This window comes from Dasypus novemcinctus, chromosome 21 (genome assembly GCF_030445035.2).
Source record: "Dasypus novemcinctus isolate mDasNov1 chromosome 21, mDasNov1.1.hap2, whole genome shotgun sequence".
Lineage (NCBI taxonomy): Eukaryota > Metazoa > Chordata > Mammalia > Cingulata > Dasypodidae > Dasypus > Dasypus novemcinctus.
Window position 1 is genome coordinate 9,657,390 of NC_080693.1, and position 25,616 is coordinate 9,683,005.

The 25,616-nt window shown below is 42.2% G+C and overlaps 1 long non-coding RNA gene across 8 annotated transcripts in view; it reads right to left on the reverse strand.

Moving 5' to 3' along the window:
- Window positions 1-24,275, reverse strand: part of LOC131274948 (uncharacterized) — a 114,966-nt gene extending 90,691 nt beyond the window's left edge. For 4 of the 8 annotated variants that reach the window (XR_011646740.1, XR_011646738.1, XR_011646737.1 and 1 more), the window contains exons 1-3: window positions 23,887-24,264; window positions 21,852-21,949; window positions 21,287-21,374 (exon numbers count right to left, since the gene is read on the reverse strand). This is a non-coding gene — a long non-coding RNA (uncharacterized lncRNA). Of the gene's footprint in view, window positions 1-16,698; window positions 20,651-21,286; window positions 21,375-21,851; window positions 21,950-23,886 lie in introns of those variants that run through there. The other 4 variants (XR_009182270.1, XR_009182272.1, XR_011646741.1 and 1 more) reach the window with 4 other exon arrangements.
- Window positions 24,276-25,616: the final 1,341 nt, after the last annotated feature.

A 25,616-nucleotide genomic window follows, 5' to 3' on the forward strand; every position in this document is an offset into this window, starting at 1 on the left:
CGTGGGAATATCAGGCAGCCTCCAGAGATTTAGATAGTGTGGCTCACTTCCTAACCTGCATAATAGAAGGCATGAAAAAGGCAGCCCTCAAAGCAGTTAATTATAACAAAATCAAAGAAAATTCTCCCAAATCAGATGAAAACCCGCTGCCTCTATGAATAGATTAAATGAATCACTCCTCAAATATACTAATTCTGACCTGGATTCTTTTTCTTTTCTCTTTTTTTTTTCATTAATTTAAATTTTTTAAAAAATATTACATTCAGAAAATATGAGGTCCCATTCAACCCCACCACCCCCCACCCCCACTCCCCCCACAGCAACAGTCTCTCCCATCATTATGACACATCCATTGCACCTGGTAAGTACATCTCTGAGCATCACTGCACCCCATAGTCAATGGTCCACATCATAGCACACACTCTCCCACGTTCCATCCATTGGCCCTGGGGGAATCTACAATGTCCCGTAATTGTCCCTGAAGCACCACCCAGAGCAATTCCACGTCCCGAAAACGCCTCCCCATCTCATCTCTTCCTCCCATTCCCTGCACCCAGCAGCCACCATGGCCACCCTTCCCATACCAATGCCACATTTTCAATGTGGACATTGGATTGATTGTGTCCATTGCACATCTATGTCAAGTGGGGGCTTAGATTCCACATGGATACTGGATGCATTCCTCCTGCTTTTAGTTGTAGACACTCTAGGCTCCATGGTGTGGTGGCTGACCTTCTTCAACTCCATATTAGCTGAGTGGGGTAAGTCCAATAAATCAAAGTGTAGGAGCTGAAGTCTGTTGAGGCTCTGGGCCTGGGTATCATATTGTCAGTCCAGAGATTCAAATCCCCTAAATATATCTTAAACCCCAGCACCAACTACAATTCCAGTAAAGTAGCATGCAAGTCTTGTGAAAAGAGATCCCCTGAGTCCAGTTCCATCATGCAGAGACACCAGCTCCAAAGGGCCATTTGACATGGCAGTGAACCCCATCTGCCATGACCATAGAGCCCGTGGGTCTCTTTATCCCTCAAAAGAACCAATACCTGGGGTTGTATCTACTTTATCTGTCTCTTAGACTCTGCTCAGTTGTGCATAAGGGCATTCCTTCTGACAACCTCCAGACTCTTTTTTAGAGACTCGAAGCCTTAAAAACTCATTTCTCCTTTCCATTTCCCCCTTAGGTCAAACAGCATTTTGAAGTCATGTTATTATATGTAGACATGGATATTCTGCTGCTCCGCATTGAACCTTTAATTCAAGGTCATTTTCTAGTTGCATCTTCAGCTGGTATGTGGTAGTGATCCCTCGGTGCCAGGGAGGCTCATCCCCGGGTATCATGTCTCACGCTGGGGGGAATGCACTGCATCTACATGCTGAGTTTGGCTTTGAGAGTGGCCACATTTGAGTAACATGAAGGCTGTCAGGAGGAAACTCCCAGGCACAATGGTACTCTAGGCCTTGTTCTTATTGCAGGTGTATAGGCTCACAAGCATAGCCATTAGTATCAGGTGCCCACTGTTGGGCCCTCATTCCTTCCTGGTTCTTACCGTTGCACCTGGTGGACTGCCGCTGCTCCCCCAGGGACCATGACAGAGACCCCCTGGCCAGGAACCCAGTACCCCCCCAGCTGTTGTTTTTAATTGTTTCCACTATGAGTATATCTAAACATTACCATGTACTCTGGACATATGCCCTGTATAACTCCCTGTAACCATATATAGCCTGTCAATAACATCCCATATCAGTATTCCTCTGCCGCCATTGTCGAACCACTCTGTGATCCAAAACTTTCTGTAAAGTGAATCCCAACATAATGTCAGTTTCCCTTACTAGTAAAATGGAATATAGCGATGAGTTTAAAGGTTAGATCTACAGTACATATTGATTTGGATAAATTTCTATGTCCTATCTTTTTCTTTTCTTTTTTTTTCTAATTATTGAGCTTCTCTTCACAAGAGTCTTAGATCACAGTAATTCATATATACAATATACAGTACTCCCACAGATCCACCATAAAACCTTTTCCCTTCCACAGCGATAATCTTTTAACTTATTCATATATTTCCTGAAACTGATATACAATAGCTTTCCGAAATAGATTCCGAAACAATAGCTTTCAAACAAGGTGACATCCGTGCTTACAATGTGGTCCATACTTTAGGATGTACAGTTTTCTAAATTTTTTAGTTGTCCTATGTTTTGCATTATGGTTTACATTATTAGTCTTTTGTCCCCTATATGTTTTTGGTGTAATATTACATGTTTTATATTCATCCTCGTGTACTCTCACGAAACTCCTCTCTTGCCCCCACATTTATCTTGGTTCCATCCATTCCACATCCATTTTCCCCTCCCCTTGGGGCCCACAGCGCCAGCCAATCTCCATTTCCCGAGAAGCCACGTCCAGAGATATTTGCAGCAGTGTTCAGGGACTGACTTTCTCAACTGCCCTAATGCCCTGGAAGCCACCCTTTCTCACGAGAGATACAGTTCTCTCTATTTGATGGCATTAGTCCTCCCCAGGATGTGGGTACACCCCAACTCTCACTTCTTGGGTCTCTACCCAATGGTACAACCCACCATGGTAAAATGAGCCTTCAGCTATTCCCCCGGAGTCTGTCCCGCATCAGACCATCCCCCCCTGAGCATCCTAAACAGGTAACCATCCTAATTATATTTTGATACGATTTTCTCAACATTTTACTCTCAACGAACCCCTGACACTCTCCTATGTTCATATGTTGCCCCTCCCTCCCCCCAATTTTTGGACAATATTACCCCTCCGCCCAACCCCAGCCCCCCTCAAACCCGCAAAGCCCCACCCGAAGGCAACTCCTTGCCCCCATTTCATCCCTTCTTTGTGCTCATAATACTTACCACCAGCTCATCATAGATTCCACCCCTGCAGACGTCGGCTCACATCCTTCCTCCACCCCCCGATTTCCTGTAAGCCTCTTTTCCAGTCTCTAGCTCTCTGAGGCAGGTTGCTTATTTCATATCATTGAGGTCATGTAGTATTTGTCCTTCAATGCCTGGGTTGCTTCACTCAACATAAGGTTCTCAAGATTCATCCATGTTATCACGTGTGTGTAGTGTATTTGTTCTAACAGCCGAGTAGTATTCCATTGTGTGTATATATCACATTTTATTGATCCACTCGTCTGTTGATGGGCATTTGGATTGATTCCAACTTTTGGCGATAGTGAACAATGCTGCTATGAACATTGGTGTACATATATCGGTTTGTGTCCTTGTTTTCAGTTCTGCTGGGTATATACCCAGCAGTGGTATTGCTGTTGACCTGGATTCTGAATCCAGACGACTACACTCCCATAACCACTTTATCACTAAGACATACCCAGATATCAGAAAAAAAAAAAAAACCGGCAGAAATTACAGGAGGCCCCTCAAACCCCTCAGAAAGACCTAATTAAAGCAGCCTTCAAGGTCTTGAACAACAGAGAGGAGGAAGCCAAATTAGAAAAACATAAACGAGATCCCTCCTTGCTGCTGCCCTCAGAGTCGATTTCCAAAAACCCCATCCCTCTTCTTCCCTGTGGCCACCACCTGGACCCTGCGTTAGGTATTGGAGGGAAGGACACTGGGCTCATGCACACCCCAATCTAGGACCTTGCCGGGGCTTGTCCAGTGTGCTGACTTAGAGACCACTGGAAGTCGGATTGTCCCAAAAACCCAGTTTCTGGGAAAGCCCCTTCAACACGCCTTACTGGCCTGGATCATCTTCCCTTCCTGACCTACTCAGAATAACAGCAGAAGACTGACAGGTCTGGGTTTGGAGAGGCCCCTCATCTCCATCAGTAAGTGGGAACCGAGGGTTATCATCAAGGTTGGAGGGAAGCTGAGTTCCTTTTTATCTGACACAGGGGCCACGTACTTGGTCGTTTCAGAACATTCAGGATATTTAACATCTTCCTCAACTTCTACTGTGGGAGTTGGGGGTATTCTTTCCTCTCACTTGATTACACACCCCCTCCCTTGCACTACAGAAAATCTCATATTCCCACACCAATTCCTAGTTATCATGCCCCGCCCCACTCTTAGGAGGAGACATTCTATCCAAACTGCACTCCTCTAGCTCCTTTTCACTACCTTCCCCCCAAGCTAGCTTCCTTCTCCTTTTGTCCCCAGCCCCAGCCTTGACTCCTACTTCCCCTCCTACTGACATCCCTTTTTATCTTACAACAAAAGTAAACCCCCCAGTCTGGAACACTGACTCTCCCTCAATAGCCTCACACCTCTCCCCTGTAACAATCACCCTAAAAGACAGCCCTCCTTTCATCAACATTCCCCAATATCCTCTCTCCTGCAGTGCCAAATGTGGACTTAAACCCACCATTGACAAACTGTGCCACAGTGCTGTTACGCCCACCAACTCTCCACTAATACACCTATCCTAGTTGTTTAAAAACCTAATGGCAATTATTGTCTAGTCCAAGACATGACAGCTGTCAACCAAGCAACTCAGCCTATAGTCCCCTGAGTCCCCAACCCCTATAGCCTATCACATATCCCTCCCCAAATACAAACATTACACAGTAATAGACCTCAAAGATGCCTTTTTCACAATCTCCCTAGATGGAAACTCTCAAAACATTTTTGCTTTTACATGGCTCTCATATTTTTCTTCATCTTTAATGCTATACTAATACCCCGAATAACCCCACTAATAATTATTTTCCTTCTCATGTGTGGCTCTTATCTTCTACAGCTTCTCGCCTGATTCATCCACCAAGTTGTTCAAACCACCCAAGAATATGTAAATGAAACCTTCCTATTACAAGAACAGTCAATAACCACCCCACAATGCAAAACCCACCAGCTACATGAGAGGAGAACCCCTTACCCCCCTAACAGCAGAAAGGAGCCAGAATGAGTCGATATCCCCTTTCCTCCACTCATGACTGCCTCTGCCAGAGCTGGGCTGAAGTTTATTCTTCAGACCCCCTCTGTTGTGAAAGCTTCCCAATATATCTTTGCCTGCAATCGCCCTTTCTTTCTGCCCAGTATTCCCATTACTTAGGTCCTTCATCATATACATGTAATCTAAGAGGAATGTTAGAGCTACAAGGTTTGAACTGATTAACCGGTCATAAGGCTGTGACTCCACTCCTATGCATTGAGAAAGCTGCTTACTGCAGAGGACAGCACAATGGAAATGCAGCCAATAAGGACCCATCCCTTCCAGGCCCTGCATTCCAAGAATACCCTGCCTCTTAGCCCACTACCCCCAAGCCCTGCACAAGAATAACTCACTTTTACAGCCCCTTATTAACCAGAGGCTATACTCAGAGTCTAACACTCTCTCCTCGAACTAATGCTTTCCTGCCTATTGATGTATGTATAAATTCACATCTGCACCTTCCATCCTTCCACGAGTGAGCTTAAGCCTCATCTTCAGACCCCTCCACTGGGAGAGCTTCCCAATAAACTGCCTGCCTGCAATCCTCAGTCTCCATATCCCAGTGAGCGCCATTTTTTCTCTAACATAGACAACAGTATAGTGTTATTGGTCACAATTTCACAGAAGCAACCAAATCTTCTCAATTGCATTATTGTTGTAATGAACTTTCAGCAGAACTTTCACTTTCATAAATCAATAATAAGTTAACTGGGCAGTTTTCAGTGTTTTGTTATTAATGGACAATTTCAATTCTGAAGCTTCACAGAAAACACATGCAATCAGCTACAGGCCACAGTGCATCACATTAAACAAAAGGGACTGTCTCGGAAACCCATGGAAGGGAAAGCTGTGCCAGGTACTGTGGGGCACAGCTTTCTAAGGACATTGCTTAAATAACTTTGGAGAAAACACCACTGGGCTGAGTCAAGATTCCAGAATTCTAGTGAAGAAGCCAATGGGCTCATGAAATTGAGAGGAACAAGGTCTAAATTTGCTTAAAAGAATGAGTCACACACCAAAGATAACAAGAGAACACTGAAATTTGGAAGAGAGAAGTACCATGTCATGTACAAGGGAGCCCCAATAACATTAAGTGCCAGTTTCTGATAAGAAATGTTGGAGGCAAGAAGGCAGTGGGAAGAAATATTTATAGAGTACTGAAAGAAAATCATTAGAACCAAAAAATTTTATATCCAGAGAAGCTCTATTTCAAAACTGAGGGGGAGATTAAGGCATTCTCAGATAAACAAAAGCTGAGTGTTCCTCACCCTATTACCAGATTTTATTTAGGTTCTTGGCTATGCTGCAGACATACATTTCAAGAGGAGGCTGGGTGAATTAGGCCAGTAATTTATTCAGGCAGGGAGGGAAGAGAAATGGGAGAAAATAACAGCAGTGTCCCAGGTAGAGAGGAAGGGGCTGAAAAGTGATAAAGAGGGCTGACTTATGGGCTGCAATTTCCCATTATAGGTTATAAATGCCCAGCTTTTACTTGCACTGTGATTCAAGCAGGGAGGTAGGCAGCTGCATTCCAGGTCCAGAGGCAAGAGAGCACACTAGAGCATGCTTAGGCCCCATGCCTGCCTGCCTTTTGACCTGTTAATTATCCCACCCCTTTGTTAATGGCAAGGAAGGAGTTCCAGCTGTTGACTGTTTTGATTGCCTTATTTCCTCCATCCATCTCCCAAGAGGGCCAAATGATAAAGTCCTTGGGGAATATCCGGGGCTTCTCCTGGCTTCTGGAGGAAGTCTTCTTCTGAGTGGCAGAATCTTGGGAAGAGTCTTCCAGCAGCATATTGGGGTTGCTGATGTCCACATGGACTTCTTACCAGGTTCCAGATCCAGCTACTGATTTTCTATCTTACTAGCCTGGTTCAACCCCTTGACCTGACCCACAAGAAAAACTAAAGGGTGTTTATCAGATGGGAAAAAAAGGTCAAAGCAGCATTAAAAAATGAAGATCTCCAGTAAAAGTAATTACCTGGGAAATTATAAATGCCAGTACTATTTTATTGTACTTTTTGGTATGTAACTTGACATACAGAATATACTATGCCAATGACTTAATAATGATAAATGTGTGGTTTGGAACTCAAAACAAATCTGGATGTAATCTGTGACAACAACTTCATGAAGAGGGGAGGATGGAGGAGTACCTGAACACAGTTGGTGGATGATATTCAAGTTAGGTAGGTATCAAATCTAAAGATACTGTTACAGATTCAGGTGTTAAATTAACCCCCATGGTAATCACAAAGAAAATATCAAAAAACTATGCAAAAGAGGAAATGAGAAGTGATTCAAACCGGTTTACAACCAAAGAGCAACTAAATACAAACGGAGGCAGTAAAGAATGCAATGACAAAATGTGAAGCGGCCTGTATCCATTATTGAAGATCATGCTGAGCAATTCCAATGCCCTAAAAATGCCCTACATTCCATCCATTCTATTCTTTCCTCCCACTCCCCTCAGCACCTATGGTAACCACTAAGTTTCAATTTTTGAAGAATAACATTCATAGTTCTTGCAATAATATTGAGGGCTTAACATACTGTCTGTTTTATTAGGCACTGCCTATGTTCTCAAGGAATTCTTGTCCCTCTAACTGAGAACACAGCTGGATGCCCCAGGATGGGAGTTTCCATTTTCTTAATTATTGTGTGGGTCTCCACACACGGCTATTACACACTGTGACAAAATGAACACTTACATATTCCATAGAAGCCTGCCCCAGGTGTCTCCTGTCCCATGCACCCCCATACCCAACACCTGACACCAGTAACCCTTCCCTGCCATATCTGCCAAAAGAACATTGCCAACAATGCAGTTTTAACCACAGACCTGCAAATCGCCAGAGTCCACATGCTCCTTCCCCTGTCCATCCCATTTCCACAGACAGTCCAACCAAACCCCCCCACTCACTACTCCTCAGTCCAGCACCACTGAACCCAATCACATCACTGGACCACTGTCACCATCACCCACTGCACAGCCACACCCTTCCAACTTATCACCGATTTTGCCTGTGTGGGCATCGGTTTACAACCCTCTACTCCCTTTCATCAAAATCTATAAAAGTGTACAATCCAAAATGCAAACCATAATGTAAACAATTGACAATAATTAATAGCAATGCTTCAGTGTTTGTACATCAATTGCAACAAATGTACCATCTGCATATAAAAGGTTATTAACAGGGGAGAGGAGAAAAAGGGAAGGGTGATGGGTATATGGGAATCACCTGCATTCTCTACGTGACTTTTCAGATATCCTAAAGCTTCTTTGAAGAAAATTGAAAAAAATTAAACACTGCGGGAATATAAAGAAGAAAATATCACTTTACACACAAGACAACATATCTTACACTGACGAAAGAAAAATCTCTAAAATTTTTTTATTATTTAAATTTTTTTGGTATTTTATTGGTTATTTTTAAACTTCTAATTATTATTTCATTTTCTTATTAATTTCACATGGTTGTTTTCTTGGCTTCATTTTTGGAGAGGTAGGTTTTGGTTCACAGAAGGGTCTCAACAGTGGTGGGGAGGCTCACTGGTGTGGGGTGTCAGTGACGGGTATGTGTGGGAAGGGGTTCAACTGTGGCATGCCTCTAAGGCATGTATGCTCAAGTGTTCATGTGGCATTGTCTCGGTGGGTGGAGATACACACAATAACTGAGAGAATATTGAATTCCCATCCTGTAGAGTTCTGCTACATTCTCTAATATATCAGCAAGAATCCTCCAAGTACAAGGGCAGCGCCTGGTGAATGAAGACAGACCATCATGCCAGGTCCTTGATATTGATGCCTCTACTTATGAACCTTTTCTTTTGAAATTGAAACTTAGCCTAATATTAGAGATTGCCTAAGAATGCTGTGCTGGCCATGCACAGTGCTGATGCGCGCAAGGAGTGCCTTGCCACGCAAGGGTGTCCCCCGCGTAGGGGAGCCCCACGCGCAAGGAGTGCGCCGGTGAGGAAAGCCGCCCAGTGTGAAAAGAAAGAGCAGCCTGCCCAGGAATGGCGCTGCCCACACTTCCCGTGCCGCTGACGACAACAGAAGCAGACAAAGAAACAAGACGCAGCGAAGAGACACCAAGAACAGACAACCAGGGGAGCGGGGGACATCAAATAAATAAATAAATCTTAAAAAAAAAAAAAAAAAAGAATTACCTCCTGAAAGTCTCTTTGTTACTCTCATGTGGCCTCTCTCTAACCCCAAAATGCAATACTTGCCCCCAGTGTGGGACTTGGCATCCAAGGATGGGTTCCCTCACACTGAGGGATTATTACTAAGCACCAAAAAGAAATGGAAAAAGAGCATGACCAAAAAGGGGAAACAGTACATGCAAATGAGTTTTCTGGGTTAAGAGACTTCAAAGTGAGTTCGGAGTTCATTCCAGAGTCACAGCAGGATTTCACTGGCTGCCACAGTAAACAAATGCTTCAAATAGTGGGACTTCTGGGGCTCTAGAGACATCCTTAAACTATAAGACAGCTCAGGAATTCAGAACCCTGTCAGTGGCTATTACTTTGGAATTTAAGCTCCCAGTGTCATGGAATTGGACTCATTTGTGGTTTCCCTACACATGGCTCTTTTGCCCCTTCTTTTAGTTAGTATTATACTTCACAGGTGTATGTCAAGAGACTTGAATCTTTGGTTCATCCATGTGCCAGGTAAGCCCTGAATCTCAGAATTGCAATGCCTACTCTCCAGTTCATTGGACTCACCCAGGACAACTAACATGGAGATGATGATGGACAATGTCCATCCCAAGGAACAGAGAATGTCTACACCTGCAAGCAAGGTAGTTTTATCCATCTGCCCCATAGGATCTAAGACCCCACTAACTTATAAGCAGAATGGGCATCACCATCTCAAAATCCTCAAGCCTGGGGAATCAACAATGGACTAAAGTAGAATAACTATCATCATAGTATAGACTTGTTCTTCTTCTAGCAATGGAAGAAATCCTATCAGTAATGTAAAGGCAGTGGCCACCAGAGGTTCTCAAGGATGGGAGAGGGAAGATTAGGTGTAATATGGGGACATTGTTGGGATATTGGATTTGTCTTGCCTAACACTGCAATGATGGATATAGACCATTGTGTATTTTGTCAAAACTTACAAAATTGTGTGGAACAAAGTGTAAACTGTAGTCCATGGTTAGTAGCAATGCTCCAATATATGTTCATCAATTGAAACAAATGTACCACGCTAATGAAGTATGTTGTTAATGTGGGGAAGTGGGAGGGGATGGGAGGAGGGCATATGGAAATTGCTTATTTTTTCATATAATATGTATGTATCTAAAGAATTTTTAAAAATAAAAAAAATAAATTAAAAGAAAAATAAATTGAAGTACAAAAAAAGTATGACCGAAAAACCAAATGGCAAAATGGCAGAAATCCTGCATTGCCAGCAGTTTTATTTAAAGTAAATGGCTTATAAACTCAGCACGTAAATGCATTAACTTCCCACCAGCATGGGACATGACTCCCAGGTATGAGCCTCCCTGGCACAGAGGGCTTACTACCAAGCACCAACTGATGATGTAACTAGAAAAAGACCTTGAATAAAAGGATCAAGTCAGACCAGCAGAATATCTCAGCCTACAAGTAATATCAGGTGTTAAAATCTGCTTTTTGAACTTGAATAAAAGGGTGAAATGGAAAGGACAAATGAGTTTATATGGCTATGAGTCTCCAAAAAATAGTCAGGAGGTCATCAGAAGGGTTGCACTAAGGCATGCCTCAGCAGGGTCCCAGAGACAGACAAAGTAGATACAACCCCAGGTACTGGTTCTCTTGAGGGCTACGGAGACCTACAGGTTCTATGGTCATGGTAGATGGCTCCAGAATTCAGTGTCATGTCAGTTCGCCCTACTTTGGAGTTTGTGTTTCTGAGTGTGATAGAGTTGGACTTAGATGTGATGTTTCTACACATGCCTCTTCTGCCACTGTTACTGAACCTGTGGTTGGTGCTGGGGTTGATGTATGCTAAGGAGACCTGAATCTCTGGACTGTCCATGTGACAGCCAGGCCCTGAGCCTCAGCAGACTTGGAACTCCTACACTCTGGTTTATTGGAGTTAACCAGACCAGCTAACAGGGAGGTGAAGAAGGTCAACCACCACACCACGGAGCCAAGAGTGCCTACAACTGCAAGCTGGAGAACTGCATCCATCTTCCATGTGGAATCTAAGCTCTCCTCTCGATATAGAGGTGGAGTGGACATAACCATCCCAGGGTCCACAGGATGGAGGAATAGAGTATGGATTAGAGTGGACTTACTGATATTCTACTATGGAACTATTGTGTTTAGTAATGGAAGAAATTGTAGCACTGATGTGGAGAAAGTGGCCACAGTAGCTGCTGAGGACAGGGAGAGGGCAGAAGAGATATGATGTGGGGGCATTTTCAGGTCTTGGAGTTGTCCTGGGTGATACTGTAGGGACAGATGCTGGACATGGTATGTCCAGCCATGGCCCACTGGGTGGACTGGGGGAGAGTGTAAACTACAATGTAAACCATTACCATGTGGTGCAGCAGTGCTTCAAAATGTATTCATCAAATGCAATGAATGTCCCACGATGATGAAAGAGGTTGTTGATGTGGGAGGAGTAGGATGAGGGGGGTGGGGATATATGGGGATCTCTTATACTTTTTGAGTATAACATTTTAAAAAACAGAAAAAAATAAAAAATTAAAAAAATTTAGTAAATGGCTTAAATATCCCAGTCAAAAGGCAGAAATCAGAACAATATATAAAAAAGCATGAAAACTATATTCTGCTTACAAGAGACACATCTTAAATTCAGACATGAGGAGGTTAAATGTGAAAAAATGGAAACTATTCCATGAATATATTAAGCAAAACAGAGTGAGAATGGTTAAATTATCATCAAACAAAACGAACAAAGTCAAATACTTTTAGAAGGAACAATGGAAGACCCTATATACTGAAAAAAGAGTCAATTATAAAAATAGATGTACATAATCTTGAGGCACAAAATATATGAAGCAAACATTCACAGATTTGATGTGAGAAATAGGTAGGGCTGTATTAATAGTAGCAGATTTCAATATACCACTTTCAATATTGGCTAGCATTTTCAAACTGAAGGTGAAAAAGGAAATGGAGGACTGGAATGAATGTATGTACCAACTAGCCCAAGCAGTCCTATATAGATGTTTATAACAGAAAGAGAGAGGATGTATGTGCAAGAAATATGTAACACATCTGTTTGAAAGCAATAGAGTACAAATTCTTCTCAAGTGCACAAGGATTATATCCCAGATTAGGTTATATGCTATATCACAAAACAAGTCTCAATAAATTTTGAAAGATCAAAATCATATAAAATATTGTATCTAACCACAGTGAAATGCCATTAAACTTCAGTAACTAGAGAACCAGAAAATTCACAAATATGGGGGAGTTAAGCAATACACTCTTCAAGACCCAATGGGTCAAAGAAGTCATGAGGAAATCTGGAAATATCTAGAGATGAATGAAAATGAAAACACAAAATGTCCAAACTTATGACAAATATTAGATAAGCTGACAAAAAAGGAGAGGATGCAAATAATAAAAATCATTTGCGGGAAACGGACTTTGGCCCAGTGGTTAGGGCGTCCGTCTACCATATGGGAGGTCTGCGGTTCAAACCCCGGGCCTCCTTGACCCGTGTGGAGCTGGCCATGCGCAGTGCTGATGCGCGCAAGGAGTGCCGTGCCACGCAAGGGTGTCCCCCGCGCGGGGGAGCCCCACGCGCAAGGAGTGCGCCCGTGAGGAAAGCCGCCCAGCGTGAAAAGAAAGTGCAGCCTGCCGAGGAATGGTGCCGCCCACACTTCCCTTGCTGCTGAGGACAACAGAAGCGGACAAAGAAACAAGATGCAGCAAATAGACACCAAGAACAGACAACCAGGGGAGGGGGAGAGTTAAATAAATAAATAAATCTTTAAAAAAAAAATCATTTGCATTGAAAAGGGGGAATATTACTGCTGAACTTACAGAAATAAAAAGGATTAGAAGAGCATATGAAAATCATTGTAGGGGAAGTGGACTTGGCCCAATGGTTAGGGCGTCCACCTACCACATTATTCAGCTGTAAGATATTCTCGATCCATGTGACATGATGATCATTGAAGACATTATGTTGAATGAAACAAAGACAGATGCAAAAGGACAAATATTATATAATCTCACTAATAGGAATTAAATATGATGGGCAAACTCATGAAGTTAATGGCTAGAATATAGGTCACCAGAAGATAAACTGACGTTTAAATGTGCAGGATTTATAATATGGCTGATTGTTAATGTTTGAAAATGGAGAGGTGATGATAGCACATTATAGTGATTATAAGTCACAGTCCTAACACGTGGGTCGGTGTGACGGTGATTGAAAGGGAAAGTTTAGGTTCGTGTATACCACTAGAAGGAAAGCTAGAAGATGAAGTATGAGACTGTATAAGCAAAGTGAATCCTGTGTGTAGTTAATGTGTGTGATCAATAGTATAAATATAAGAGTATTCTTCCCTGAATCAAAACAAATGTATGTTAATATCAAAAGATGTTAAAAAATAGGGTGGTAATTGGGTGGAAATACACCTAAAGCAAACTTGAACTGTAGAGAATAGTAATACATTAATATTTTCCCCATCAATGGCTAAAAATAAATTAAGCTAAGTAAAAGAAATCAGACACAAAGTACTTTATATCGTTAGACTCCACTCATATAAAATGTGAATACAGGGAAGCAGACTTGGCTCAAAGCACAGGGTGTCCGTCTACCACATGGGAAGTCCACGGTTCAAACCCCGGGCCTCCTTGACCTGTGTGGAGCTGGCCCATGCGCAGTGCTGATGCGTGCAAGGGGTGCCCTGCCACACAGGGGTGTCCCCCACATAGGGGAGTCCCATGCACAAGGAGTGCCCCCCGTAAGAAGAGCCGCCCAGTGCAAAAGAAAGTTCAGCCTGCCCAGGAGTGGCACTGCAAACACAGAGAGCTGACACAGCAAAATGATGCAACAAAAAGAGACACAGATTCTCATGCCCCTGACAACAACAGAAGCAGACAAAAGAAGAACACGCAGCAAATGTACACAGAGAACAGACAACTGGGGTGGGGGTGGGAGAAGGGGAGATAAATAAATAAAAAATAAACCTTTTTTAAAAAGAATATAAATAGGTTTATAGAGATGGAATTAGATTAATAGTTACATATGGTGGGGAAGGCAGAGGAATTGAGTGGTGACTGCTAAGGGGTAGGGTTTGTTTTTTTTTTTGAGTAATGGAAATGCTCTAAAATTGACTAGAGAGATAAATGTACAATGCTGGGATTATACAAAAAGTCATTTATGTATACTTTAGTTGGACTGGATAGTATGTGAATTTATCTTAATAAACTTGCTTAGAGAAAAAAACAAAACACTTCCCAATGCAGTAAAGTCTAAGACAGTAAGGCTTCACTCATGATTTAAGTGGAATTTCTCAAGAAGATATACACATAGCCAACAGCACATGAAAAGATACACATCATCACTGGTTATCCGAGAAATGCACATCAAAACCACAATGAGATACCAATTAACATCCACTGATTTTGTTACCTAAAAAAAAAGTAAAGTTGGTGAAGATACACAGAAATAGGAATCCTAATATTACTAGAGACATTGTAAAAGGGTGCAGACACTGTGGAAACCAGCTTGGCAGTTCCACAAAAAGTTAAACAGAATTACAGATGACCCAGCAATCCCACTTCTTGGTGTATACTCAAAAGAACTGAATGCAGAGACTCAGATAGTTATTGGTGCACCAATATTTACAGCAGCATTGTTCAAAGTAGACAAATGGTAGAAGCAACACAAGTGTCCATTAGCAGGTGAATCAATAAACAAAAAGTGGTATGCACACATTGGAATAATATTCAGTCATAAAAGTGGAGGATGTCACAATGCATACTACAACATCCACGAACCTTGAAGACATAATGTTTTGGAAAATAACCCAGACACAAAATGACAAATATTGTCTAATCTTTGTTTATATGAAATAATGAGAAGAAGGACATTTCATAGAGGCAGGTAGATTTTATGTTGTCCAAGGCTGGAGGGGAGGAGAGGTGGTACTGTTTAATGGGTACAGAGTTTCTGTTTGAGGTAATGAACAATTTGGGGTACTGGATACTGGTGGTTAGCACAACATCATGAACATAATTCAGCTCACTGAATTGTCCCCTTGAAAGTGCTGAAATGGGAAATTATGAGTAATATATATGGAACCACAAGTACAAGTTAAAAAAAAAAGAGAAATATTAGTAGCTTACACTCATGAGAATGGATATTAAAAATAAATAACAGCAAAGATGGAGAAAATCAGAGAGCCCTGTACATTGCTAAAGGGAATGAAAAATGATGCTACATACACCGTGGAAAACAGTTTGGAGGAAACAGAATTGTCACATGACCTGGCATATACCCGAAAGAATGGAAGAGCAGGAACTTGAACAGATAGTTTTACACCACTGCTCACAGCAGCATTTTCATAATAGCCAAAAGATGGACGGAACCCAAGTATCCATTCACAGGTAAGTGGATAAAAAAATGTGATACATACATACAATGGAATATTATTCAGTTGTAAAAAGAATGTAGTCCTGAAACATGGTACAACATGAATGAACTAGAAGACATCACACTGAGTGAAAATGTCAGACACAGAGACATACTGCATAAGCTCACTCATTTGAAACAAATGAAATGGGCAAAGTTCAGAGACAAAGTTGATTACAGCTTACCTGATGCAGTACAGAGGGGCAAGAAGAGTTAACACAGAATGGATACAGGGTTTCTGTTTAGCGTGATAGGAAAGTTCTGGTAATGGATGGTGGTGACCTTAGCACAGGGTCAGTGTAATTAATCCCACTGAATGGTATGCGTGGGATTGGTTGAGATAGTTAAGTATACATTGTATATGTTTCCACAATTTAAGAAAAGAGCAACTAAAGTCATGGACAATTCAGTGCAATATATGATCCTAGACGAGATCTAATAATGGAGGAAAAAAGACTTAGAGACATTACTGGGACATATTAAAAAATTGGAATAGAGACTTACAGCAATATTGCCTTATAGCAATATTAAACATTTTAAATTTAGCAGTACATAAGGCAGGTACATTAGTGAAGATTCTAGTTCTGAGGAAATGTACATGGAATATTGTGTTCAAGGAGCAAGGTGTATCTACCTACCCTTAAATGCGTAGGAGGGAGGGAGGGAGGGAGAAGGAAGGAAGAAGAAAGGAACTGCAAATATGGCAAAATATTAAAAACGGTGGATCTAGGTATGAGAAGCAGGAATGTATGCCGATATTCTTTACTTCTGCATTGTCCTATAAGTTAGAAATTATTTTGATAATGTTTAAAATAGAGAAAAACAGAAATGAGAAGGGAATTAAAATGGTCCACTACAAAGTTTCAATTAAAAACATGGACCAAAAATATATGTAAAATACGAGTGTCAATTTTAATTCTTTTGCTGTAAGTAATTTGATATATTGTGGCAGTCTCTGCTGTATTTAGTTAATACTTTCTCTGTAATTACTTCAATGAAGCAAAGTTTGGCATATATAAACAATGATACAACCATGTATTGCCTGTAAGAGACCCACTTGACTTTTTTTTTAGGAGGTACTGGGGATTGAACCTGGGACTCCATACACGGGAAGTAGGTGCTCAAACACTAAGCCACGCCCACTCCCCAAGACTCATTTTATTTCTTTTTAACAGACTTTTATTTTTAAAAGATACGTAGGTCACACAAAATGTTACATTAAAAAATACAGGAGCTTCCTACATGCCCCACTCCCCACAACCCCCACTCCTTCCACATCAACAACTTCTTTCATTAGTGTGGCACGTTCATTTCATTTGATGAATACATTTTGGAGCACTGTTACGCAGCATGGATTATAGTTTACATTGTAGTTTACACTCTCTCCCAGTCCATTCAGTGGGTTATGTCAGGATAATGTCCTGCTTTGTCCCAGTAATATCATTCAAGACGACTCCAAATCCCGAAAATGCCCCCATATCACAACTCCTTTAACCTCGCTCTGCGTCAGCAACTCCAGTGGCCATTGTCTCCACATCAATGATACAATTTAGTTCATTTTCAGAGTCTCAATAATTTTATAGTAAAATACAGTAAGTCTACTCTAATCATATTTTACTCCTCCATCCTGAGGACCTTGGGAAGGTGATGCCCATTCCGCCTCTCAATTGAGAAGGGGCTTCGATCCCATATGGCTGCTGGATAGGACTCTTGTACCCACAGCTGTAGATTCTCTTGGTTTCCTGGTGTGGTGGTTGTCCATCCTCACTTCCCTGTCAGCTGACCTGGGTAAATCCAATCAATTGGAGAGGAGGTGTTGCAACACCTCTGAGGCTCAGGACCCAGCTTGCACATGGACAGCCCAAAGATGCAAGTCTCCTGGGCATACACCAACCCCAGCACCAACCAGAGGTTCAATATAAGGGACAGAAGAGGCACGTGTAGAGAAGTCGCATCGGAATCCAACTTCATAACACTCAGGAGCACAAATTCCAAAGATGGGCCCATAGGCAAGGAACTGAACTCCGGAGCCACCTGCCAGGACCATAGGACCTGGGTGTTCCGTAGTCCTCAAAGCACCACCACCTGGGTTTGTATCTACTTTGGCTATCTCTGAGACCCTGCTGAGACATGCGTAAGCTTGACCCCTCTGATGACCTCCCAACACATTTAAGTCTCTTAAGATTATGAACTCATTTGTCTTTATCATTTCCCCCTTTTATTCAAGGTCTTTTTCTAGTAGATTCACAAGCCATGCTTGGTAGTAATCCCTCAGTGCCAGGGAGGCTCATCGCCGTGAGTCATGTCCCACGCTGGGACGTGAGTTTGGCTGAGTTTGGCTTAGAGAGTGGCCACACTTGAGCAACATGGAGGCTCTCAGGAGGTAGCTCTTAGGCACCCTGCAAAACCAGGCCAAGTTGAAATTACAAGCACAATAGGCTCATTAAGCATAGTCATCAGTATTGAGGGCTCATCATTGGGCCATCCTTCTTCACTGATCATTGCCCTCACACTTGGTTGCTTTCCCATTGGGGAATGTCACAGAGCTCCCCAGGAAGGGAACCCTACACTCCCTCAGTTGTGTGAATCTCTACCCACTGTGTCAATACCCACTGAATATCCAAACATATCTATATACCTTATACGCATGCCCAGGTGAACTCCCTTCCATGCATCCCCCATCAATGACACCCCACAACAATGCTCCTCCCCTGCCATAGTTGAATCCTGTTGTGATCCAAAACTTTTTAAAACATTAAGCCTAATATATTGCCAAATTCAATAACAGAAAAATGAGGTAGTAATGACAGGTTTAAATATTAGAAATAAATACATAATTTATAAAAACTAAAGTAAAAAACCACTGAAGTACACCTGGTCCCCAGAGTCACTTTAGAACCAAAGGCCCAGAGAGGTTGAAAGTGAGAAAGTTGGCAACAGTACTGAAATAAGGCATGCAGATAATAACAAAAAGAAAGTTAGGCTCACTTGAATAATAGCAAACAAAATTAAAGCAACCATGTCTACAAAAGACAAAGTATTTATATATTCATAAAAGGGTCAATATCAAGAACATACAATAACTAAAAACATACATACATGGAACAACAGAGCACTTAAATACAGAGAGGAAAAAATGATGTATTTTAAGTGAGAAATAGATCTATCATAATAGTTGGAGAATTTAATTTTCCACTTTCACAAATGGATAGAAAAACTAGACAGACAATCATTAAGGATAGAGAGGACTCGAACAACTCTATAAGCCAACTAGATCCCATAGAATATATTCTTCTCAAGTTCACATGGAATATTTCTAGAATAGACCATACGTTACCCCACAACATATATAAAAACACTGAAACATGATGTATCTTCTTTTACCAAAGTAGAATGAAACTAGAAATCAAAAATAGAAGGTAAATTAGAAAGTTTCGCAAGTATGTGGAAACTCAATAGCACACATGAATCTATGGTTCACAAATGAAATCATGAGCGGAATTAGACAACACCCTGAGAGAAACAGAAATGAATACACAACATATCAATCTTAAAAGATGCACTGAAAACATTAACAGAGAAATTTATAGCAAAAAGCAACTTTATTTAGAAAGAATAACCATCTCAAATCAAGAACATAATTTTATATCTTAAGGAAATACACAAAGAAGAGCAAACTAAATCCAAAGCTGGAAATAAAGATTAGAGCGGAGATGAATGAAACAATAGAAAAACAATAGAATCAACACAACTAAAAGTTAGTTCTGCGAAAAGATCAACAAATAAGAAAATCCTTTAGGTAGATGGGTTGAGAATAAAAGAAAAGAACAATCTATTCACTAAAGTGAGTAATCAGAGTAGTGACATTTCTAAAATGGGTTTTAAGAGCCCACCACAATGGGAAACGGACTTTGGCCCAGTGGTTAGGGCGTCAGTCTACCACATGGGAGGTCCGCGGTTCAAGCCCTGGGCATCCTTGACCCGTGTGGAACTGGCCCATGCCCAGTGCTGATGCGCGCAGGGAGTGCCGTGCCGCACAGGGGTGTCCCCCACGTAGGGGAACCCCACGCGCAAGCAAGGAGTGCACCCACAAGGAGAGCCGCCCAGCGCGAAGGAGGGAGCAGCCTGCCGAGGAATGGCGCCGCCCACACTTCCCATGCCGCTGACGACAACAGAAGCAGACAAAGAAACAAGGCGCAGCAAAAAAGACACAGAAAACAGACAACTGGGGGAGGGGAGGGGAATTAAATAAATAAAAATAAATCTTTAAAAAAAAAAAAAAGTACACCACAAGCAATTGTGCCTGAACAGATATCTTTGACAACATGGACCAATTCCTAGAAACGCATCTTACCTTCTTTGTAATATTTGCTCTTAAAAATTCACTGCGCTGAAAAAAATACTTTTGGGGCATATGTTTTAAAACATACTTTAGGTAATCATGTATTGTAGTTTTAAAATAACCCCTATTTTTATGTTATCCTTTTTCTTTCCATCTGGCCATTTCGCAACATTCTTAAGGGAGGATGTTGGGTATATGGACCATGACCTAAACCTTCTTTGAAGACATAATGGAAAAAAAGACACTGAGGAAGAAGTGTAAGAAATTACCACTGTACATACAGGACAACGGTTATTACAGTGATGAAAGGGAAAACATTATAAATAAATTATTTTTAATATTTTTCATTTTAATACCCCAAATTTTTTTACATTTAGTTTTAGTTTTGCTAAATGATTACACATTTTATTTATGTTTAAACCTATCATTACTACCTCATTTTCCTCTTAATCTAATTGGCAATATACTTGGTTTCATTTTTTAAGAAGTTTTGGATCACAGAAGGGTTACAACTATGGCAAGGGAGGAGCACTGGTGTGGGTTGTTCAGTGATGCGAGATAAATGACAGGAAGTTCACCTGGGCTTACATATAAGGTGTATTAATATGTTCAAATGTTCATGGGGGATTACCACAGTGGGTAGAGATGCACACGAAAGAATACTGAACTCCCATCCTGGGGATTTCCGCCACATTCTCTAATGGAACAGCAACAATCCCCCAAATACAGGGCCAACGACCACTGAAAAAGGATGGTCCCTTTCAAACTGAAAGTAAAGAGAAAATTAAGGAATTTGAAAAACACTCATCATGATTGCAAATATTATTACACCCCACCCACTTGGTAGGTGCCACGGCAGCCACCAGTAAGGAACTGGGAGAGGATGGTGGCTTGCGAGGCTGGTCGGCTTGGGTTTAGGTCTCCTTGCAGTTCTCAGAAATCAAGCTGGGAAACGGACTTTGGCCCAGTGGTTAGGGCGTCCGTCTACCATATGGGAGGTCCGCGGTTCAAACCCCGGACCTCCTTGACCCGTGTGGAGCTGGCCATGCGCAGTGCTGATGCGCACAAGGAGTGCCGTGCCATGCAAGGGTGTCCCCCGCATGGGGGAGCCCCACGCGCAAGGAGTGCGCCCGTGAGGAAAGCCGCCCAGCATGAAAAGAAGGAGCAGCCTGCCCAGGAATGGCGCCGCCCACACTTCCCATGCCGCTGACGACAACAGAAGCGAACAAAGAAACAAGACGCAGCCAATAGACACCAAGAACAAACAACCAGGGGAGGGGGGGAAATTAAATAAAAGAAAATAAATCTTTAAAAAAAAAAAAAAAAGAAATCAAGCTGGTTGCCAAGTGTGGGAGAAGCGGCAGAGGCAGAGGCTCTGCTGCGTCACTCTCCTCTCCCTTACCTTGGACTGGGGAAGGCCAGATGACCCAGGTGGCTGGAGGGGAGTATGCTGCCCCAGAATGGGAATTCTCTACACCAGGATATGGAGGCTGTTCAATGACCAGGAGCACAAAATTATCATTGCTGGACTGGATAATGCAGAGAAAACTACCATCCTTTATCAATTTTCTATGAATAAAACTTGAAACTGGGCATACTTCCCCTACAAGAGGAAGTGTAGGAAGCTATATAGAAGACATAGTGCATTAGGACCTAAAAAAAGCTTGTTTGCTCATTTTTACTAATAAACAAGATGTTAAAGAATGTATGACTAAAGCAGAAATCTCCCAGTTTTTGAAACTAACTTCTATTAAGGGACTAATGACATATCTAAGCATGCTGTGCTGTTACTGGCTAGGGATTGTGCCACGGACCCGAATGTATGACGTCAAAATTTAAAATTAGATGATCTCTACCAATCTCTTTCCATAGACTTTACTTGAAGGCTGCAAAAATTAATGGCTTAGATACATTTATAATAAACTCATTGAAACTTTTTCAATACAAAAACAAAGATGAAATCTTACCTTCCAATTTGCTTTCTCCTTAATTCCTTTCAAAGTAAGGTCTTAAAACTGTGACTGACACTTTTCTCACAATGAATCCTCTCAGGACACTGGGTAGCCTGTGGTAAGTATAAAGAGAAAGGAAGGCCATTAACTTGAAGAACTTTACTATCAGTAAAAACCTCCCTAATTGCATGTTCTCTTCTTGTTCTAAGTCAAGATACAAATCGGCACACTCAGTTTCCAATATTTTAAAAGTGTGATGTTTCTTACGAAAAGTATTTTTCATAAGGTTGTATATGTATTGCGTATATATCTCAAGTTCAAGTTAATGGCTTTGATTTATGTTCTAAACAAAAGTGATTAAGGAGCACAAGAATTAGTAATAGCCTTAGTTGTAACCATATACTGGCATTGGTGTTAAGGGCCATTTTGTACTTTTCTCCTTAGGCTCTTGGTATTATACTAACCAACGCCCAAATCACTGAGTTGCTCTTAAAAAAAAAAAAAAGGAAGAAAGAAAAAGGAAAACATCTTGACATTGTGTTAATATTTTAGTGTTGGTCAAATCATGTGGGAATGTACCACAACTGAACAAGTCATATATCAGATTCCTGGCTTCAGTTTTACTACAGGGTAGAATTACACAGCAATAATTATAAAATCATTCCTTGCATAGGTCTGTATGTCACCTATATTACTGAATGACTGAATAAATAAAATAAAGTCACTCATTCATTGTGATTTAAATTATCAAGTATTTTTTTCAACATTAATTGCAAACTGTGGTGTGAAACCTGTCTATTCAAGAAGTAATTATCTGTGTGCATTTCAAGTAAATTTGAGAAGAAAAGTGAAGTACCTTTTCAAAGCAACAACAGTAATTTCTTAAATGGAGTACATTGAGATTTTCAAATTCCTATTAGTTGTCTGTATCTTGTTCTACCACATGAATACACTGTTTGGCAATTTAAAAAACACATATTGTTACAGTTACATGCCTACAAAAGATACGCATGTACAAAATGAGATTGTAGGCATACTGATTTCACCTTATCATGGAAATATACAAAATTAAAGTTAGATTTTGTATTTTCTACAGGAGAAATTTACTTTCGCTGAATACATATGACTTACAAAACAACAGTTTCTGACGCAGCTCTTAAATAAAGTGATAATTTAAGTACTGGACATATTTCAATTTAGGTACTTTTCGGCAGTATGCAATAGTAGGTATTGAAAATTACAACTGGGTCTTGAACTTCAAAAACTGATTTCTGTTGATGCATAAATTTTACTTAGTGCAACTTACTACAACTGGAAGGCGAAGTATCTTGTAAAATCTTCATAACAAACAACTAACCAATTTAAAGGGTATAATCCCGGGACATTTACTACATTCTCATGGTGTGCAGGTATCACCTCTAGGTATTTTTTAAACAGTAACAGTCACACTGCAAAAAAGGACATGCCAGCAAGCTAAACTTGAAGTAATAGAAAATTCTGACTTTTTCATGAGAAATTGTGCAACATGGCAGTTTTGTCCTTGAAAACAAGATAAATTAAAAGTAACATTAATGAACTTAGGGAGCTCATATGGGCCCAGGGGTTGAGCGCCTGCTTCCTACATGTGAGGTCCCAGTTCGGTTCCGGTGCCTCCTTAAAACAAAACAAACAAAAAACCACCATTGGGGAACCAGAGTGGCTCAGTGGTGTACTGCCAGCTTCCCACACTCAAGGTCCCGGATTCACTCCCCGGCCTTGGTACCTTAAATAAAAAATTTACTCAAAAGTTTGCTTTAACTAAAGTCAGAAATATAAAATTATCAGGAATGTTGGAATTTGGGGTTACTAACACCTAAAAGTAATGCTGGGAGCCGCACTGCCCCTACTTGTAAGTCTGTCAACATTTCTTTCGCCTCTGTCAGCGGTGCAGGAGCAGCCGCCCCTCTGTGACCGCCGAGGGCGCCGCGCCGAGGAGCGCCCCTTCCCTCAGCCCAGGGCTGGGCCACGCCCGCCCCCGACCTCTCCACTGGAAGCCGCAGTACTCTCCTACCCTTTCAGGCTGCAGACGTCCTTCCTCTCTGAAGCTCCGTCAGGACTGTCTCCAGCAAGAGTCCTGAACCCGCACACACCCGACAGCACGCCCGGCTCGAGCTGGCGGCCTCAGTGAGCGGGGGCTCTGGGCGAACACGCCTCCTGCGCGTCCCCTGAGGAGACGATGAACTAACGGGGGCGGCGCAGGAACCCGAGTCCTCCGCTCACGTTAGGGAAGAAAGCGCTCCAAGCACCGCCACGCAGCCCCGCGCCCCCGCGGAAAGAGGGGCTCTCTCCTCACGCCCACCGCCGAGCACCCCGTCCTGGCAGCTCCCCGCGGCCGCGCGGGACCAGGCCTTCCACCTCCCGCCGTGGCTGTTCCTCCCGCAGGAACGCGGGGGCGTTTCCGGGGTTTCCTCAGGAGAGGCGGCAGCGCGCCCCCTGCAGGCGGGCGGCCACAGCGCGGGAAGCGCCGGCCCAGCTGGGTGGTGAAAACGTGCCCCTCACCTGCCCTCCCCGCGCCTTCATCTCTAAGACGGTGTTGGGAGCGTTCAGGGCCAGTCTGCGGAGCCTGGTGATGTGGACTCCTCAGCGCAGTGACCCTGAAGCTTCAGGGGGAAGGGCCCAGAAGGAGCAGGATCCGGGAGCCTCCAGCCCAAGCCCAGACTCCGGGGCCACTGCTGTCCTGGACCCAGGCTTTATCCCCGCCCCGTGGAGGATCCAAGGAGAAAGCTCCTGGTGCAGCACAAAGCCTGCATGTGACTCCCCACATCACTCCGCTTAGCTGGAGTCCTCCTGCCTCCATGGCACCAGCCCCTGCCCTCTCCAGTCAGGAGATGGCCACAGTGTGCTGGTCCAGGAGTTCACTGCCACCTGGAAGCTTGGCAGGCCCAGAACACTGCACCAGCCCCGGGTGCAGGGAGATGTGGGTGCACAGAAGCCCAGCGGGGCCTGCCCGCGGTTTACTACCTTCCTTCTGAACTCAGAAGTTTCCTGGGGAATATCCAACATAAAACCTGTCTCAGCAGGTAAGTCACCCATATGTTGAAGTAAAAATCCTTCTGTATTATTTTTTTCTTCTGCATTCATCACTCCAATCATTATTAGAGCTTTTTCATTATTTCAGTAATAATAAAAAAGCAAACAAGAAAATTCTTCACTTCTCAGTCTCTTTTTCTCTTCCTGTACCTAGCTGCAATTTCTGGCTGTTCTTCAACAATTACTTTATTAAGCAGTTTTATTGAGATATATTCACGTACCATATGATCTATCTAAAGTGTATAATCAATGACTTTTAGTAGAATCACAATATTGTGAAATCATCAGAAAAATTTTTAGATTTATTTCATTACTCCAAGGAGAAAAACTCCACACACCTTAGTATGCCTTCCCTAGCCCCAATTAACCACTAATCTAATTGCATCTTTGAGTTTCTTTCTATTAGTCTACTTAAGAGGATTCTTAAAATATGTTCCACAATATATGTAGTTCATAGTAATGAAATTGTACAGTATTTGTCCTTTTGTGTCTGGCTTGCTTCACTCAGCATAATGTCCTTGATATTCACACTTCTTCTTCTTACAGCTGCGTGATATTCCATCATGTGCATCCACCACAGTTTGTTGATCCATTCATTGGTTGATGTACACCTGGGTCGTTTCCATCTTTTTGCAGTCCTGAATAGCACTGCTTTGAACACAGGTGTGCAGATGTTTGTTTGCATCGCTACTTTCAGTTCTTCTAGGTATA